At 36.3% G+C, this 18,237-nt stretch overlaps 1 pseudogene; it reads right to left on the bottom strand.

The window, feature by feature from the left end:
- Positions 1 to 17,088: 17,088 nt before the first annotated feature.
- Positions 17,089 to 17,859, bottom strand: LOC118888347 (annotated as a pseudogene).
- Positions 17,860 to 18,237: the final 378 nt, after the last annotated feature.

Here is an 18,237-nt window from a genome sequence, read left to right as displayed (position 1 = left end):
ATTTTTACATCTATGTTCATCAGTGATATTGGCCTGTAGTTTTCTTTGTGACATCTTTGTCTGGTTTTCGTATCAGGGTGATGGTGGCCTCATAGAATAAGTTTGGGAGTGTTCCTCCCTCTGCTATATTTTGGAAGAGTTTGACAAGGATAAGTGTTAGCTCTTCTTTAAATGTTTGATAGAATACGCCTGTGAATCCATCTGGTCCTGGGCTTTTGTTTGTTGGAAGATTTTTAATCACAGTCTCAATTTCAGTGCTTGTGATTGGTCTGTTTATATTTCTTCCTGGTTCAGTGTCAGAAGGCTGTGCTATTCTAAGAATTTGTCCATTTCTTCCAGGTTGTCCATTTTATTGGCATAGAGTTGCTTGTAGTAATCTCTCATGATCCTTTGTATTTCTGCAGTGTCAGTTGTTACTTCTCCTTTTTCATTTCTAATTCTGTTGATTTGAGTCTTCTCCCTTTTTTTCTTGATGAGTCTGGCTAATGGTTTTTCAATGTTGTTTATGTTCTCAAAGAACCAGCTTTTAGTTTTATTGATCTTTGCTATTGTTTCCTTCATCTCTTTTTCATTTATTTCTGCTCTGATCTTTATGATGTCTTTCCTTCTGCTAACTTTGGGGTTTTCTTGTTCTTCTTTCTCTAATTGCTTTATGTTTAAGGTTAGGTTGTTTATTTGAGATGTCTCTTGTTTCTTGAGGTAGGATTGTATTGTTTTAAACTTCCCTCTTAGAACTGCTTCTGCTGCATCCCATAGGTTTTGGAGCATAGTGTTTTCATTGTCCTTTATTTCTAGGTATTTTTTGATTTTCTCTTTGATTTCTTCAGTGATCTCTTGGTTATTTAGTAGTGTATTGTTTAGCCTCCATGTGTTTGTATTTTTTACAGTTTTTTTTTCCTGTAATTGATATCTAGTTTCATAGCATTGTGGTTGGAAAAGATGCTTGATAGGATTTCAATTTTCTTAAATTTACCAAGGCTTGATTTATGACCCAAGATATGATCTATCCTGGAGAATGTTCCATGAGCACTTGAGAAGAAAGTGTATTCTGTTGTTTTGGGATGGAATGTCCTATAAATATCAATTAAGTCCGTCTTGTTTAATGTGTCATTTAAAGCTTGTGTTTCCTTATTTATTTTCATTTTGGTTGAACTGTCCATTGGTGAAAGTGGGGTGTTAAAGTCCCCTACTATGATTGTGTTACTGTCAATTTCTCCTTTTATGGCTTTTAGCATTTGCCTTATGTATTGAGGTGCTCCTATGTTGGGTGCATAAGTACTTACAATTGTTATATCTTTTTCTTCGATTGATCCCTTCATCATTATGTAGTGTCCTTCTTTATCCCTTGTTATAGTCTTTACTTTAAAGTCTATTTTGTCTGATATGAGAATTGCTACTCCAGCTTTGATTTCCCTTTGCATGGAATATCTTTTTCCATCCCCTCACTTTGTATGTGTCCCTAGGTCTGAAGTGGGTCTCTTGTAGACAGCATATATATGGGTCTTGTTTTTGTATCCATTCAGCCAGTCTATGACTTTTGGTTGGAGCATTTAATTATTTTACATTTAAGGTAATTATCGGTATGTATGTTCCTCTGACCATTTTCTTAATTGTTTTGTGTTTGTTTTTTGTAGATCTTTTCCTTCTCTTGTGTTTCCTGCCTAGAGAAGTTCCTTTAGCATTTGTTGTAAAGCTGGCTTGCTGAGCCTGAATTCTCTTAACTTTTGCTTGTCTGTAAAGGTTTTAATTTTTCCGTTGAATCTGAATAAGATCCATGCTGTGTAGAGTAATCTTGGTTGTTGGCTTTTCCCTTTCATTACTTTAAATATGTCTTGCCACTCCCTTCTGGCTTGCAGAGTTTCTGCTGAAAGCTCCGCTGTTAACCTTATGGGGATCCCCTTGTATGTTATTTGTTGCCTTTCCCTTGCTGCTTCTAATATTTTTTTTGTATTTAATTTTTGATAGTTTGATTAATATGTATCTTGGCGTGTTTCTCCTTGGATTTATCCTGTATGGGACTCTCTGCGCTTCCTGGACTTGATTGACTATTTCCTTTCCCATGTTAGGGAATTTTATGACTATAATCTCTTCAAATATTTTCTCAGTCCCTTTCTTTTTCTCTTGTTCTTGTGGGACCCCTATTATTTGCATGTTGGTGCATTTAATGCTGTCCCTGAGGTCTCTGACACTGTCTTCAATTCTTTTCATTCTTTTTTCTTTACTCTGCTCTGCAGTAGTTATTTCCACTATTTTATCTTCCAGGTCACTTATCTGTTCTTCTGCCTCAGTTATTCTGCTATTGATTCCTTCTAGAGAATTTTTAATTTCATTTATTGTGTTGTTCATCATTGTTTGTTTGCTCTTTATTTCTTCCAGGTCCTTGTTCAACATTTATTTTCTCCATTCTATTTCCACGATTTTGGATCATCTTTACTATCGTGACTCTGAATTCTTTTTTTAGGTAGACTGCCTGTTTCCTCTTCATTTGTTTGGTCTGGTGGGTTTTTACTTTTTTCATTCATTTGCTGTGTATTTCTCTGTCTTATCATTTTGCTTAACTTACTGTGTTTGCGGTCTCCTTTTTGCAGGCTGCAGGTTCACAGTTCCTGTTGTTTTTGTTGTCTGCCCCCAGTGGGGAAGGTTGGTTCAGTGGCTTGTGTAGGCTTCCTGGTGGAGGGGACTGGTCCTGTGTTCTGCTGGGTGGGGCTGGATCTTGTCTTTCTGGTGGGTAGGGTTGCATCTGGTGGTGTGTTTTGGGGTGTCTGTGACCTTAATATGATTTTAGGCAGCCTCTCTGCTAATGTGTGGGGTTGTGTTTCTGTCTTACTAGTTGTTTGGCATGGGGTGTCCAGCACTGGAACTTGCTGCTCTTAGCGTTGAGATGGAGATCTCTGGGAGAGCTCTCGCCGATTGATATTACGTGTGGCCAGGATGTCTCTGGTGGTCCACTGTCATGAACTTGTCTCTCCCACCTCCGAGGCTCAGGCCTGACACCTGGCCGGAGCACCAAGACCCTGTCAGCCACATGGCTCAGAGGAAAAGGGACAAAAAAAAGAAAGAAAGAAAAAATAAAATAAAGTTATTAAAACAAAAAATTTAAAAATTATTAAAATTTAAAATTTTAAAGAAAAAGAGAGCTACCAGACCAATAAACAAATCCACCAATGATAACAAGCACTAAAAACTAAACTAAGATTAACTTATAAATCAGAAACTAGTCAGTTGCATACAGCAAACCCCAAGTCTACAGTTGCTCCCAATGTCCACTGCCTCAATTTTGGGGTGATTCATTGCCTATTCAGGTATTCCACAGATTCAGGGTACATCAAGTTGATTGTCGAGATTTAATCCGCTGCTCCTGAGGCTGCACAGCGAAATTTCTCTTTCTCTTCTTTGTTCTCACAGCTCCTAGGGTTCAACTTTGGTTTTGGCCTCGCCTCTGCATGTAGGTTGCCCTCTGTCGTCTGTTCTTTACCCAGAAAGGACTAGGTTAAAGGAGCAGCTGATTAGGGGGCTCTGGCTCACTCAGGCTGGGGGGAAGGAGGGGTATGGAATGCAGGGCGAGCCTGCAGCGGCAGTGGCTGGTGTGACATTACAACAGCCTGAGGCACACCGTGTGTTCTCCCGGAGAGGTTTTCCCTGGATCACGGGACGCTGGCAGTGGCGGGCTGCACATGCTCCTGGGAGGGGAGGTGTGGATAGTGACCTGTGCTTGCACACAGGATTCTTGGTGGCTGCAGCAGCAGCCTTAGTGTTTCATGCCCGTCTCTGGTATCTGTGCTGACAGCCGTGGCTCACACCCATCTCTGAAGCTCGTTTAGGAGGTGCTCTGAATCTCCTCTCCTCGCACACCCTGAAACAATGGTCTCTTGCCTCTTAGGCAGGTCCAGAATTTTTCCCGGACTCCCTCCCGGCTAGCTGTGGTGCACTAGCCCCCTTCAGGCTGTGTTCACGCAGCCAACCCCAGTCCTCTCCCTGGGGTCTGACCTCAGAAGCTCGAGCCTCAGCTCCCAGCCCCCACCTGCCCTGGCGGGTGAGCAGACAAGCCTCTCAGGCTGGTGAGTGCTGGTTGCACCAATCCTCTGTGCAGGAATCTCTCCACGTTGCCCTTTGCAGCCCCTGTTGCTGCTCTCCTCCGTGGCTCTGAAGCTTCCCCCGCCCACCCCCTGTCTCTGCCAGTGAAGCACCTTCCTAGTGTGTGGAAACTTTTCCTCCTTCACACCTCCCTCCCAGAGGTGCAGGTCCCATCCCTATTCTTTTGTCTCTTTTTTCTTTTGCCCTACCCTGGTACGTGGGGAGTTTCTTGCCTTTTGGGAAATCTGAGGTCTTTTGCCAGCGTTCAGTAGGTGTTCTGTAGGAGTTGTTCCACATGTAAATGTATTTTTGATGTATTTGTGGGTAGGAATGTGATCTCCACAGCTTACTCCTCTGCCATCTTGAAGATTCTCCCCTCTTGTCTTCTTGATAGCAATTCTGACAGGTGTGAGGTGATGTTTCATTGTGGTTTTGATTTGCATTTTCCTGATGAACAGTGATGTTGAGCATCTTTTCATGTACCTGTTAGACATTTTTCCAAAGAAGACATCCGAATGGCCATTTAGGTCTTCTGCCCATTTTTTAATTGGGTTGCTTTTTTTTTTATATTGAGTTGTATGAGCTGTTTATATATTTTGGATATTAACCGCTTATCTGATATATAGTTTGTAAAAATTTTCTCCCATTCTTTACGATGCCTTTTCATTCTGTTTGTTTGTTGCTTCTTTTGCTGTGTGGAAGCTTTTAAGCTTGATGTAGTCCCATTTGTTGATTTTTGCTTTTGTTGTTTGTTCGTTTGGTGTCATATCCAAAAAGTCATTGCCAAAACCAATGGCAAGGAGATTCTTCAAGGAGTTTTATGGTATCACTGACTCTCTTAGGTTTTAGTCTTTGATCCATTTTGAGCTAATTTTTGTGATTCGTGCAAGATAGGGGTCCAATTTCATTGTTCTACCTATGTTTATCTAGTTGTAAGAGTGTTATAGGACACTCATCTTGACGTTGCATTTACATAGCCAGCACATTGTTTTGGTTTAAAAAGTATTCTTATTTAAGAGTAACCATATATGTAAGTGGCCAGTGGAGATTATGGAAGAGTGAATCCTACTCCTTGACTCTGCCACTACTTAGCTTTCTCATGTCTAACAGAGGAAGAGAATCCTAAGGCTGGTTTAATTTTCCTTATTTCCTTTACTTTCCAATTTCATGTGTAGTCCATAGTTCCCCCTCCTATTTATAACTATCCTAATCAGGTATGATTTGAAATTCAGATAAACACTTGAACCAAAATCCTTATGGCTGAGGAAGAGGTAAACAGAAGTTTATGAGCACTAGAATTTCACACATGGTAAACTAATTCTGTAGAGATCATTATATCCTCGCATAATCTTTTTTTTCAGTTTGTAAAGTAAGTATCAGAAAATGTTAAGCAACTTGCCTAGGATCATACAGTGGTGGAGCTCAAATTTGTTTCTAAACTCCATTTTTTTTTTGGCTACACAATGTGGATGCCACACAGTAGGCACATTGTGGGAGAAATGAGGCCAGATTGGACACAGTTCTTTGAGACAAAAGAGCAGTCAGAAGAAAAAAAAAAAAAAGAAGTGATTGAAATCAGGGGTTATTTTTCATTGTCTTTTATAATGTCTTTTTTGTGTGCCTTGCATGAAGGGGAAGGCCAAGAAAGCCCTTTTGTCTGTTCATTAACTTATTAGCATCAACAGAAAGTTTTTTAACCATGACTAGCCAGTCTGTCTCCTACTTCTCTATTTTCTGTGTTAAAAGCAGCATGATACTGGAAATAAGGGAAGAAGGAGATGCTGAATAGGAGATATTTTCTTATAGAAGTGATGATAGTGTTTAGTTTCTTTTATACTGATAATAATATCAATTCCTCTATCATCCCACAACAGAGACACATTTACACACACATTCATAGAGACTCCACTGTGTCTTATATCATACAATGACCTTTCCCAAACCAGAGTACTTCAGTAAATGCTTATTGGTTAGACTGAATGAGGCCAGGTTGTGATCAAGCACATATTTTGAATTATATGGATTCTCCAGACCCTGTTTCAAGTTACTACCTCATCATTTTCAAAGAGATTAACACATCATCAAACATGTCTCAAAATCATGCTCAAGGATCTGATTAGCCGAAGATAGGTTGTCTGCAATTTTATTCCCCCCTCAAAATTTTCAAAGTACACCACTAATTTGGATCACTGAATAACATAACTCTCTGAAAATTTAACCAATCAATCAGTTGCTCTCCTAAATCACTATTTTGTCTGATCACTGTGTTTAGTAATATATATTTAGCATTTCTGTAGAGGAGTGGGACATGCCTATTTGTCAAAGCCACTGTATAAAAATGGTTATATACAATGCCAAATTTTCTCAGTGATCTCCTGTTTTTCTAGTTTTCTCTGGGCTAATATATCAAATATTTACAAAAAGAAATCTTACTTTTATATTACCCCTTATCTAAAGTCTAATTTCATTAAATTTTGAGCTTTATACATAGTGAAACTCCCTAAAGCGTTGGAACAAGTATGTACTCACTCAGCTAAATATGAGATAACATGGTAGTAGCTTTCAAGAAAGAAATACGAGTGATAGATTTACAAAAGGTGAAAAATTACTCTATGCATTTGATTTCAAAGTAGGTGATAGGAAAGGATAGCTTCCTACTCCCAGGTTAATATGCAACCCTACAATTGAGATAAAATAATGTTTTGCCCTGCAGATATGCCTACCCTGTTCTACATTGTTCTATAAATAGGCAGTGATGGCAGAGCAGTCTGCTCAGGCAAAATAGACACTGCCCTGGCCAGAAACACTGTCTATATTAACATACCTGCCCGACAGCTCCAAATCAGATCAATGATTTTAAAGCCAAATATAGGCTTTCGTTACATATCTCAAGGTAGATGCAATCCTGGATATTTTAAGAACTATTTTTCATCAGAATGAGAATGAACAGTTTTTGCTGTGTTGTTTGCTGAATTTAATTATATATTAAAATATACAGTATTCTCTCCTATTATGAGTAATCAGGTCATGCAAATGTGCAGGTTTCATCCTTACATTTAAACGTGTTTCATTGGAGACAAGCAACAATATTTTTTTTTCACATATATCTGCCTGTAAGAAAACATTTAATCTTTGACAGTTAAGGGCCTCAGGATTTAGTTATTATATAATTAGGTACAAATACTTTTTACTAACTTATCCCAAATATAAAGGAAAAATTGAGATCATATCAGTTTGACTTATATAATAATCTAGAACTTCTATATTGCATCCGCTTAATTAGCTAGTCTCCCCCGCCACACACAAACACACACAGTCAGTCTCTAAATAGATATTGACTCAGAAAATAACTCAAACCTAAATGGACCTTTCTCCACTCCAAATTTAATCAGATGCTCTTTAGTTTCTGCAACTTTTTGTAGCATCCAAAGCAATATATGATAACTAAGTCTTTTTAAGCATTTACATATGTGCTAAGCATTTTATACTCATTATCTTATTTAATGTAAACAACATTACCAAGAGTTTAAATAATAGGCATTGCAAACTCCACCCATATTCTTCCTGTGAACAGCAAATAAATAGATTGTTCTCAGGCTATTTGTTCCTAAATTCCTTCAGCTTGTGTTTTTTCAGTTATAGTTTCAGTTTGATGCACTGAAACTAGACAAGGGGAGGTCCCAGTTCTTACCTAATGGATGTGGAAAAGGTGTCACGTTGATTGTTTTATGTCATTGGGCAGATGGAATAATGTCTGGAAGAAAAAAAAATACAGTAAGCCTCTATCAATCACATCTGCATAGTGTAAACATATTATTTTCCTTCCAAATAAATACTAAAGTTAATTAGGCAATCAGGAGTTTAAATGGAGAAAACGTATGAGAAAAAGTAATGCAACAGATAAGTATGGAATAATCATGAGAAAATGTAATTTTAAATATTGTCTGAGGAAGCCAGGCCCATAAAGGATACTAAGAACAGCTTGAGTAGAGCTGGATGTCTAAGAATGGACACGATCACTGAAATGTGGAAGAAGAGCATGGGAAGAAAAAACAGAATTTAAGATGAACTTCCCAATGTCTTGTCCGATTAGTGCTGCTGACTCATCTAGTTGGGCCCTGAAGAATTTTCAAAATGGTAATGGCACTTTCCCAGGGAGAGGGTACGATGTAGTGGAAAGATGGGCTTTTGTGTCAGACAGACTGGAACATGAACCTTCACTCAACTACTTCTAGTAGTGTGACTTTGAGTAAGTTACTTAAATTTTCTCATCCTGTTTCCTCATCTGTTGAATAGTTGCTAATGTCTCCTCAGAATTGTGTGAGGACTATTTGAAATAGCATATGCCCAACCTTTAGCACTATACCTGGCACACAGTAATGCCCACTCACAAATACCAGCTGTCCCTTCTGAGTTCAGAAAGTGGTTGTCCATTGTGACATACTTTCTAGAAATGAAAGATTATAAGACAGAAATACTTTACAGAAGTACTGAAATAAACAGGAAACCTGGATTCTAGTACTGGCTTTCCTATTAGCTTATTGTTCAACCTTGGGCAAGTAGTTCACTCTCAAAGGTTCCTTATGTTCTCATATAAAGAATAGGATCACATTATTTCTAATGGGCTTCCCGAATCTTACATTCTGTGATTCCTCCCCAAAAATTCTAATAGATAAACTATTGATTAGACATATTTCATTTGTAACAGCAAAGAATAAGCTCTAAATGAACCATGTAACAAAATACTTTAACTGGATTATAAAAGAGTAATTTTTAAGAGGTAAATCTATTGCAACCCATAAATACTCTCTAAAAGTTAAAACTGCATTTCATACAAATTCTTAATTTCCTTCAAAAGTATAGCCCTCTCAGCCTAGTTAGAAACATTCATTATTGTGACTGTTCTTGTATAAATTCATTTTGGGTTCACTTTTCATTGCAGGATCTCTGCACAATTTTCAAATATCATGAAGGCATAAACATGATTACAGCTTTCTCATTTTACAGGTGAATAACTAAACTATGATGCAGAGAAGTTAAATAAATTACCCAGTGCCCACCCATGAGGGACAAAGCTGGAATAGAGCCTAGTTATTCTGATGCCAAAAATACCATTTTCCCTGCTGCATCCCCCACCATCATTACTCACTCCCAGATTCCCGAAGGACTCATTTGCTTTTGATAAGCTCAGACATGTCATTTTCTCTCTCTAAAGTGCTGCTTCAATCTTTTGAAGGGAGAGGATATCTCTAGTTGAAATTCAGCCCAAATAACACCATCTCAAGTGAGAAGATCACTTACCCGCACCCACCACGTGAACTACTTTACTTTCTAGTCCATAGTTTGGCACTTTGTGTAGAAAATTGATCTTTTACAGCCACTTAGTAGCATTTCTCAAAGTCCTACAAGCAGTACTCTGCTAAATGGCATCTAGCTCATCTGGATATGTTGAGTTTCCAGATCATAAACTCCTAAAGGGCAGAGTCTACAATTATTTGGCTAACTTTATATCACTTGCAACTGTGGATGCTTAATAAATACTATTTCATGGTAATGATGAGGATGACAAGTTAATGCTCCTCAAAGTGTCAACCAACCAGTCAATTCAGTGAAAGTCAAACTGGTCATTTGATGTCATAAAAAAATCCAGTTACTTGATTGAATGAATTATTCAAATTGTAGCTGGTTGCTTTTATGCTTGTATAGATATAACGTTAAAGTTGCTTCCATATTGAGAAGAGAATGGTGCAATATATTCATTAGTAGTCACTTTTATCTCATCAAATTAATAAAATATAATAATATAGTGGCCTGGAATCTCAGGAATTTCCTTTAGGTAGCCTTTCCAAGCCATGAATTTATGTCACAATATTCTTGGCAGATAAATGCCCTGGCTAAACTTCATTAATATTGACCTAGTGCAATTAAAATTGAGTACACTAAGAAGGAGGCTTCCGTTTACCATTTTTTGGTTTATATAATTTTCACCTCCATATCTACATTTGGAAAATAAAGTGGAAAAAGAAATCCATTGAAGACAATGAGCAATGGATAGGTCCAGCAATGGAATACTGAGGATCATCAGAATTATCTTGATAATTGCTATAGTGTACCCCTTTACTTACATATTAATATATACACAATTTGGGGGAAAAAAAAGAATAAAGCTGGAAGACTTACTACCTCATTTCATGACTTATTCTAGACCTTACATGTTCTCACTACAAAAAAGAAATGGTAATTATGTGATGTGACAGATGTATTAGCTAATGCTAAATGTTCATAGCAGCTCTACTTATAATAATCTCAAACTGGAAACAACCCAAATGTAGTAATCATTTTGCAACATATAAGTGTATCAAATCAACACGTTGTATACCTTAAAGTTATACAATGTTTTCTGTCGAATTGTATGTTAATAAAGCTGAAAAAAAGATACAATAATCAGGGCAGTGCAGTGTATATGGATGTACAGACACATGGATCAATGGAATAGGAAAGATTCCATATAGAGAGTCACTCATATATAGTCAATTAATTTTTGAACAAATTTGCCAAGGTAATTTCTGGTGACAAGATGATCTTTTGAGAAAATGGTGCTGGAAATATTAGATAGACAAAAGAAAAATTTAACTTCAACCTCAATCACACTATATATAAAAATTAATAGAAAATGTATCACAACCCAAATAGAGAAATGAACATCATACAACTTTTAGAAGAAAACAGGAGATAATCTTAACAACCTTGGATTTAACAAAGATATCTTAAATACAACAAAAACAAATAAAAAAATACTCAGTAGATAACGGTTCATCAAAAGTATATCTTAAAAAGGCAATGATACAAGTGTGAAAAGATGAGCCATAGACTTGGAGAAAATATTTGTAAAGCAAATATCTGACCAAGAACTTCTAAAATATCTAAAAACACTTTTATAACTTGTTAGAATAGAAAACACTGAATTAAAAATGGGCAAAATATTTGAAAATGTAAAAAAAGAAACTCAGCAAATAAGCACATTAAATTATGCTCAAGATCATTAGCCATTAATAAAATGTCTATTAAAACCATAATAAGATACTGCTACATACCCACTAGAAAGGCTAAAGTTAAAAAGACTGAAAATACCACACATTGGTAAGGATGCAGAAATCAGATACACTGCTGGTGGGAATGCAAAATTACACAACCACTTTGAAAACAGTAGGCAATTTATTATAATGTTAAAAATAAACCTGCCATACAAATCAGCCTTTGCACTCCTAGGTATTTACCCGACAGAAATTAAAGCATATGTTCCCTACTAAGATTTATACGTAAATGTTCATAGCAGCTCTATTTGTAATAATCTCAAACTGGAAACAACCCAAATGTCTTACTGATACAAGTGAATGAATGAACAAATTTCAGTGTATCCATATAATGGAATGCTACTCAGCAATAACGATAAATTATTAATACAGGCAACAATATAGATGAATCTTAAAATAATTACGCTGAGTGAAAAAAGCCAGAAAATAGAGTGTAGGATCCCATTTATATATATATATAAACCTTGATAAAATGCAAACTAGTCTATAGTGACAGGAAGCAGATAAGTGGTTGCTTGGGGAATGGTGGTTGCATTGGCTGGAAAGAGAGATTATAAATGAACACCAGGAAACTTTTGGGGGTAAAGGATACGTTCATTATCTTGATTGTGCTGATGGTATACATATACAAAACAAATTTTACACTTTAAAAATTGGGGGGATATATACATGTGTATATATATATATTTTTTTTTAGTCATCTGAATATATGTGGTAATTGAAATCTTGGGAAGGATTATAGAATTAGAAGTCAGTGGGGTCTAGGAACAATCTTGATTACAACATATAACAGCTGGGTTGAGGAAGATGCATTTGCAAAGGAGAAGAGAAGGAATGGGCAAAGAAGCAGAGAAGCAAAATAAGTATTGTAGAACCTAAGGGAAAAGAGTTTTCAGGAAAGATTGAGTCATTTGTCAACAGTAAACATTGCTGCTAAGAGGTCAAATAAAATGAGAATAGTAAAATCTATTTAACTTAGAGACACTGGTAACCTTAGCCAGATCTGTTTTTATGGAGGAATGGGGCAGAAAGCTAAATTGTAGTGGGTTGATGGGAAATAAAGAAATGGGGAGAGTGGATAAATGTAACTTTTAAAGATTTTTGGCTGATAAAAATAGAAAACAGAGATATAGGTAGAAGTGGCCAGAGGGAGAAGAGGAGTTATGGAAGGCTATTTTAAAAATTGAGGGCACGGGAATTCCCTGGCAGTACAGTGGTTAGGACTCGGTATTTTCACTGCCGGGGCCTAGGTTCAATCCCTGGTCGGGGAACTAAGATCCCCCAAAGCTGTGCAGTGCGGCCAAAAAAAAAAAAAAAAGGGCAAATACTACAACATTTATAACAGTGTTGTGCTTGAGATGGCTTTGTTACATTTTCAAAAATTTTGCAAGCCATTAAAAAATAAGTTATATAAATTTAGAATTAGGCAAATTATATTAAAACCAAAGAAATAAAAACTCAAAACTCATCAGTTAATTATTTATATTATACTATTATTTATACATGAGGTTGTTTATATTGATTGTGTCTGTGTGGTGGGAATATTATCTGTAATGTTTACTGCTACATATCTCAACTCTATGTTCAGTGACATCATGTGGGTCATTTGAACTTGGCCATGGAGTCCTGGAATATTTACACCACAGAAATTGGTAAATACTACAAATAATGGCTTGCTTTATTTATTTTTGTTGTTGGTTTTATTGTCTAGCAAAAACATGATAGAGAAAATCTTAATGCTGACTGAACTTTAAAATTAGGTCTGTGACCATTATGCTCTAAATAGCACAAAAAATTGAGGAATTACTATTCCAGCATTCAAAAACTATTAGATGATTCAGCAGAAAAGTCACTCACATCACTGATGAACATGCTATGTTCTGACACTTTCCATTTTTTCACTTTCATCTTATTCACTAATAGAAACAAAAATATCAGTCAACACTCAATGCCAGAACTACACTCATTTGTTAATTACAACCACAGGTTGGCTATGAATACACAAGCTCACCAAAAACAAAGACAGCATTCAGTGAGAATCAATTGATTATATGGAATTTATGATAGAGTATATTTTATTTGTAAATTGTGTGCTATACATACTCTGTTAGTGAAATTTACAATCATGCACATACATGCATGTATGCATTTTTCTAGATAGCCAGTTATTAAACATTTATTAGCACATTTATATGTCAATAAGCCATAATAAAACAGATCAGCAAAATCTTAAAAATCCATCTATATCTGTTGAATTACTATTCCTTGAGAATGTTAAATGACTTGAAAGCACGGACAAGACAATATGGGCCTGGGACAAGAGTCAGAATATAGATATAAAATATATATTTGAGAGGTATCCAATATAGTACGGGACATGGCTGGGGTAAAGTTCAGAAGACATTGAATTTACCAACTTGGATCAATAACCTAGACTCATACCAGACCATGATTAAAACTCAAGCAGTTCATTTGTCATTCGATTAAGGCTCTATAATAAAAGTAATAAATACTTAATGTGGACCAGACACTGTGCTAAATATTTTAAGCATCCTTATGCAATAGGTATTATTATTACTACAGCCATTATATGAGCAGAGGAAAGTGAGGCTGACGGCAACTTATTAACTTGCACAAATTTATAGAGCTACTTAGTAGAGGAGCTAGCATTTGAACAAAGTTCTGCCTGATACCAGTTGTAAAGTTGCTGGTGCACCTAACCACTGTATACCACTGCCTCTTTCTAATCTTTTTTTCCAGCTTTATTAAGGTATAATTAACGAATAAAAGTTGAATATATTTAAAGTGTACAAGTTGATGTTTTCATATAGATATTCTCTGTGAGATAATCACACAATCCAGCTAATTATCACTTCGCACTCTCCATTTTCTTTTCCTTTTCTTACTTTTCAGCGAGGACACAGGATCTACTCTCTTAGTAAATTTCAAGTATAAGATACAGTATTGTTGACTATAGTCACATTGCTGTATACTAGATCTCTATCACTTATCTTCTATAACTGAAACTTTGTACTCCTTGACCAATATCTCCCCACTTCTCCCTTCACCCAACCCCAGGTGACCAACATTCTATTGTTTCTATGAGTTTGACTATTTTAGATTCCACATTTAAATGAAATCATATATTGCGTGTGTATGTGTGTGTATATATATACATACATATCTCACATATATCTCATTTTCTTCATCCATCAGTGGACACTTAGGATGTTTCCATATCCTGGCTATTGTGAATAATGCTGCAATGAACGTGGGAGTGGAGTGCAGAGATATCTCTTTGACATACTGATTTCATTTCCTGCGGATATATACCCAGAAGTAGAGTTGCTGGATCATTACCATAGTTCTATTTTTAATTTTTTGAGGACTCTCCATTCTGTTTTCCCTAATGGCTATGCCAATCTACATCCCCACCAACAATGTACGAAGGTACTCTTTTCTCCATATACTTGCCAACACTTATCTTTTGACTTGTGATAAAAGGTATTCTAACAGGTGTGACGTGATATCACACTGTGGTTTTGATTTGCATTTCCCTGATGACTAGTGATGCTGAGCACCTTTTCATATACCTGTTGGCCATTTGTAAGTCTTCTTTGGAGAACTGTATATTCAGGTCATTTGCTCGTTTTTTAAATTGGGTTATTTGGGTTTTTGCTACTGAGTTGTATAAGTTCCTTATGTATTTTGGATATTAATCCCTTATCTGATATATAGTTTATAAACATTTTCTCCCATTCTGTAGGTTGCCTTTTCACTCTGTTGATTTTGTTTCCTTTGCTGAGCAAAAGCTTTTAGTTAGGTGCAATGCCACTTTTCTTTGCTGCTTTCATAGTTCTCTCCTTTTCCTTGAATTTTGACAATTTTATTATAGTGTGTCTGGGTGTAGTCTTCTTTGGATTGACCCTCTTTGTAGTCCTTAGAGCTTCGTGATACTTGATGTCCATTTCCCTTCCAAGTTTTGGAAAGTTTTAATTCATTATTTCTTTAAATAAGCTTTGTCTTTTTCTCTCTCTTCTCTTGCTGGGACTTCCATAGTTCATATGTTTTTTCATTTTGATAGTGTCCCATAAGTCCTATAGGATTTTTTTTTTTTACGCTTTTCATTCTTTTTCCTTTTTCTTCAATCTGAGTGTATAATTTCAAATGACTTGTCTTGAAAGCTTAGTAACTTAGGATTTACTTTTGTAAAAGCACATTGACAAGTATTACAATGTTATACTTGCATTTTGACAATTATAGTATAAATATGAAACACAAAACATCCAGTGTTAAACACTGATCTCCCATGGTTGCCTTGGATTTAGATATTGGTAGTGTATATTTCATAGAAGGGAACTTTCAAAGTTCTGTCAGTGCTTATAGCATGTAATATTATTCCTCATCAAAATCTTCATGAAATCTAAAAGGCTGGTATTAAAAGTGGTTATTATTTTTTTCTTGAATATTCTAAAACATGCCAGTTTGGAGTAGCTTTCAGATTTTCAAGGCATGAAAGATATACTGAATACTCAAGAATATGTTTTAACACATTAAGTATAAGTTTGTTTACAGTTACAATAGAAATACCTTCAACTTTCAGCTACTGAAAGAAAATTCCCTAAGAAAACATGAAAGGTATTTTGGGCCAAGTTACTTCTTACTGAAAATAATATATCATCTTGATCAATTTTTAAACCAAATTCTTAAAAGCATTAAAATTTGTTTTTTGGTTTTTTTTTTTTTAAATAATTGTCAAACTATTCCAACTCCTAATAAGAAATTTTCAAATTAAAAAATTATCTCTGTTGCTTAGAAAATATGTTTTATGTTTAATCTCAAATTCACTTTAAATGCTGGACATATGATTTAATACCTAAGAAGACTCTAGCTAAGTTATTTGGTAATATTTATAGTGATACTTTTCTGGGTAGACATGTTTCACACAACAGTTTTTAATTAATGCTGAAAAAAATCACTTGATAATTTTAAATACAATTAATGATAGGCTGATTAATGGATTAACAGTTTATTTAGTAATTTAGATGGCATAGGGTCCAATAAAGGCAACAATCTGATAATTGCTCAATGTGCAATTCTGCCCATTAGTAATACTAAGCCAAGAACTTGGTATTTCACTCAGTTGGATTACTTAGTTTCATGTATGTGATTTGATCAACAAAACAGTAGGTACACAATGTCAAGATTTTTCCTTCTTCTTTATTATTATTTTAAGAGCAGCTCAGTGATTTGGGGGATTGGTTAGTATAATACAGAGAACATAGGGAAAAAGTATAAAATGGCACTTGAAACCAATACCCATACTCATCTCATTATGGTCATAACTAAGAATATTAACTTTTGTGTAATTTGCTTTTCTTTAGAACATAAAGCATTAACTTGAAGTATATACACAATACATAAACAACCTTATGCAAAATACTTTTCGTAAGTTATATTACATTTTAAAATATTGGAAACTGAATATCTGTGCTGATTTGTCTTTTGACTAAATATAACAAGAAGAGAACAACATTCAACAAAGGAGGGTTATACTGATAATAAAGCTCTCAAAGTTAAAAATGTCTTCCTTTCCCTTTCTACCTAGCACAGACTATATAATGTCCCGAGAGGACTTATGATAAGAAAAATGTCAATCACAGCTTTAAGCCCTTGGTTTGGAAGGAGCTAATGAGAAAGCGGATTGGAAGGTGAGACTTCATGTTTGCTTTCAAATAAGTGGTCTTAAACTTTTTCTATAAGAAGAAAAATTAGTTCATATATATATCTAAATATATATATATCTAAACCATTCATTTTTACAGCTTTCAGGTAAAGTCCGACACTTGGCTTATACAAAGTCTGTGAGGAGAGGTCAGTAGAGATCATCTAATCTTAAATTGTGAAATCATTCAATTTCTTAGCATAGTCTCTCCCCAGTAAAAGCACAGCATGCCTGGGTATGTCACTGGCGATCTCTAATAAAAGTTAGTTCCAAAGACTGGGAGATTTCTGCTACAGTCATGCATTCTTTTTACCATCTTGTTTATTAGCAAAAATCAGCAATCCAGCTTTCCTTAGGTCCTCATGGGCTAACATTCTATAGAGTTCTCTAATTACAGAAATTCTTGGTCTGTACTGTCCACAACAACTATTTACAAAATCTCTGTTACTACAGTAAGTGTTCCAGGAAGAATGAAGAGATTCTTGGCCACCAGTATTCCACATGAGGAAGCATGCATTATTAATCACTATCTTTTCTGCATTACTTCCTATTGTAGGGGATGTATGTACAATTTCATTCACAGAAAACTGGTAAAGGATGATACTTTTCCTTGCATTATCCACCCCAACAATAACTTTGTGCTCCTGGTGCTTGAAGAGTCTCCATATCCTGGTGAAGAGAATTCCCATTCTTGGGCAGCTGACCCCCTTTCCAGCCACCTGGGTGACCTGGACACCCCCAGCTCAGGCTGAAGCAGAGGAGGAAGATGTGCTGGAGCCGACACCTCTGCTGTTGCTGCTCCTGCACTGACTGCTGGCCAGCTTCCTAGGAACCAGAGGGAGGCGAAAGCCCAGGCCTCCCTGCCACACCCATGGCCCGGACGCTGCCTCTGGGGCACTCTTCTGGCTTGCACACATTTCCTCCATGTTGTCTGCAATGAGCCTTGTGGACCACTGTCCTCCTCTAGCTCAGGTGACTTGCCTTGAAATTCAATAATTCTTTTTTCTGATTGATTAAGTCTGCTGTTGAAGTTCTCCATTGAGTTTTTTTTTTTTTTTTAGAAATTCACGTTCTTTTATTTATTTATTTATTTATTTATGACTGTGTTGAGTCTTCGTTTCTGTGCGAGGGTCTTCTCTAGTTGCGGCAAGTGGGGACCACCCTTCATCGCGGTGCGCGGGCCTCTCACCATCGCGGCCTCTCTTGTTGCGGAGCACAGGCTCCAGACGCACAGGCTCAGTAATTGTGGCTCACGGGCCCAGTTGTTCCGTGGCATGTGGGATCTTCCCAGACCAGGGCTCGAACCCGTGTCCCCTGCATTGGCAGGCAGATTCCCAACCACTG

The sequence above is a fragment of the Balaenoptera musculus genome, chromosome X (genome assembly GCF_009873245.2).
Source record: "Balaenoptera musculus isolate JJ_BM4_2016_0621 chromosome X, mBalMus1.pri.v3, whole genome shotgun sequence".
NCBI lineage: Eukaryota > Metazoa > Chordata > Mammalia > Artiodactyla > Balaenopteridae > Balaenoptera > Balaenoptera musculus.
This window is presented reverse-complemented; position numbering and strand designations above follow the sequence as displayed.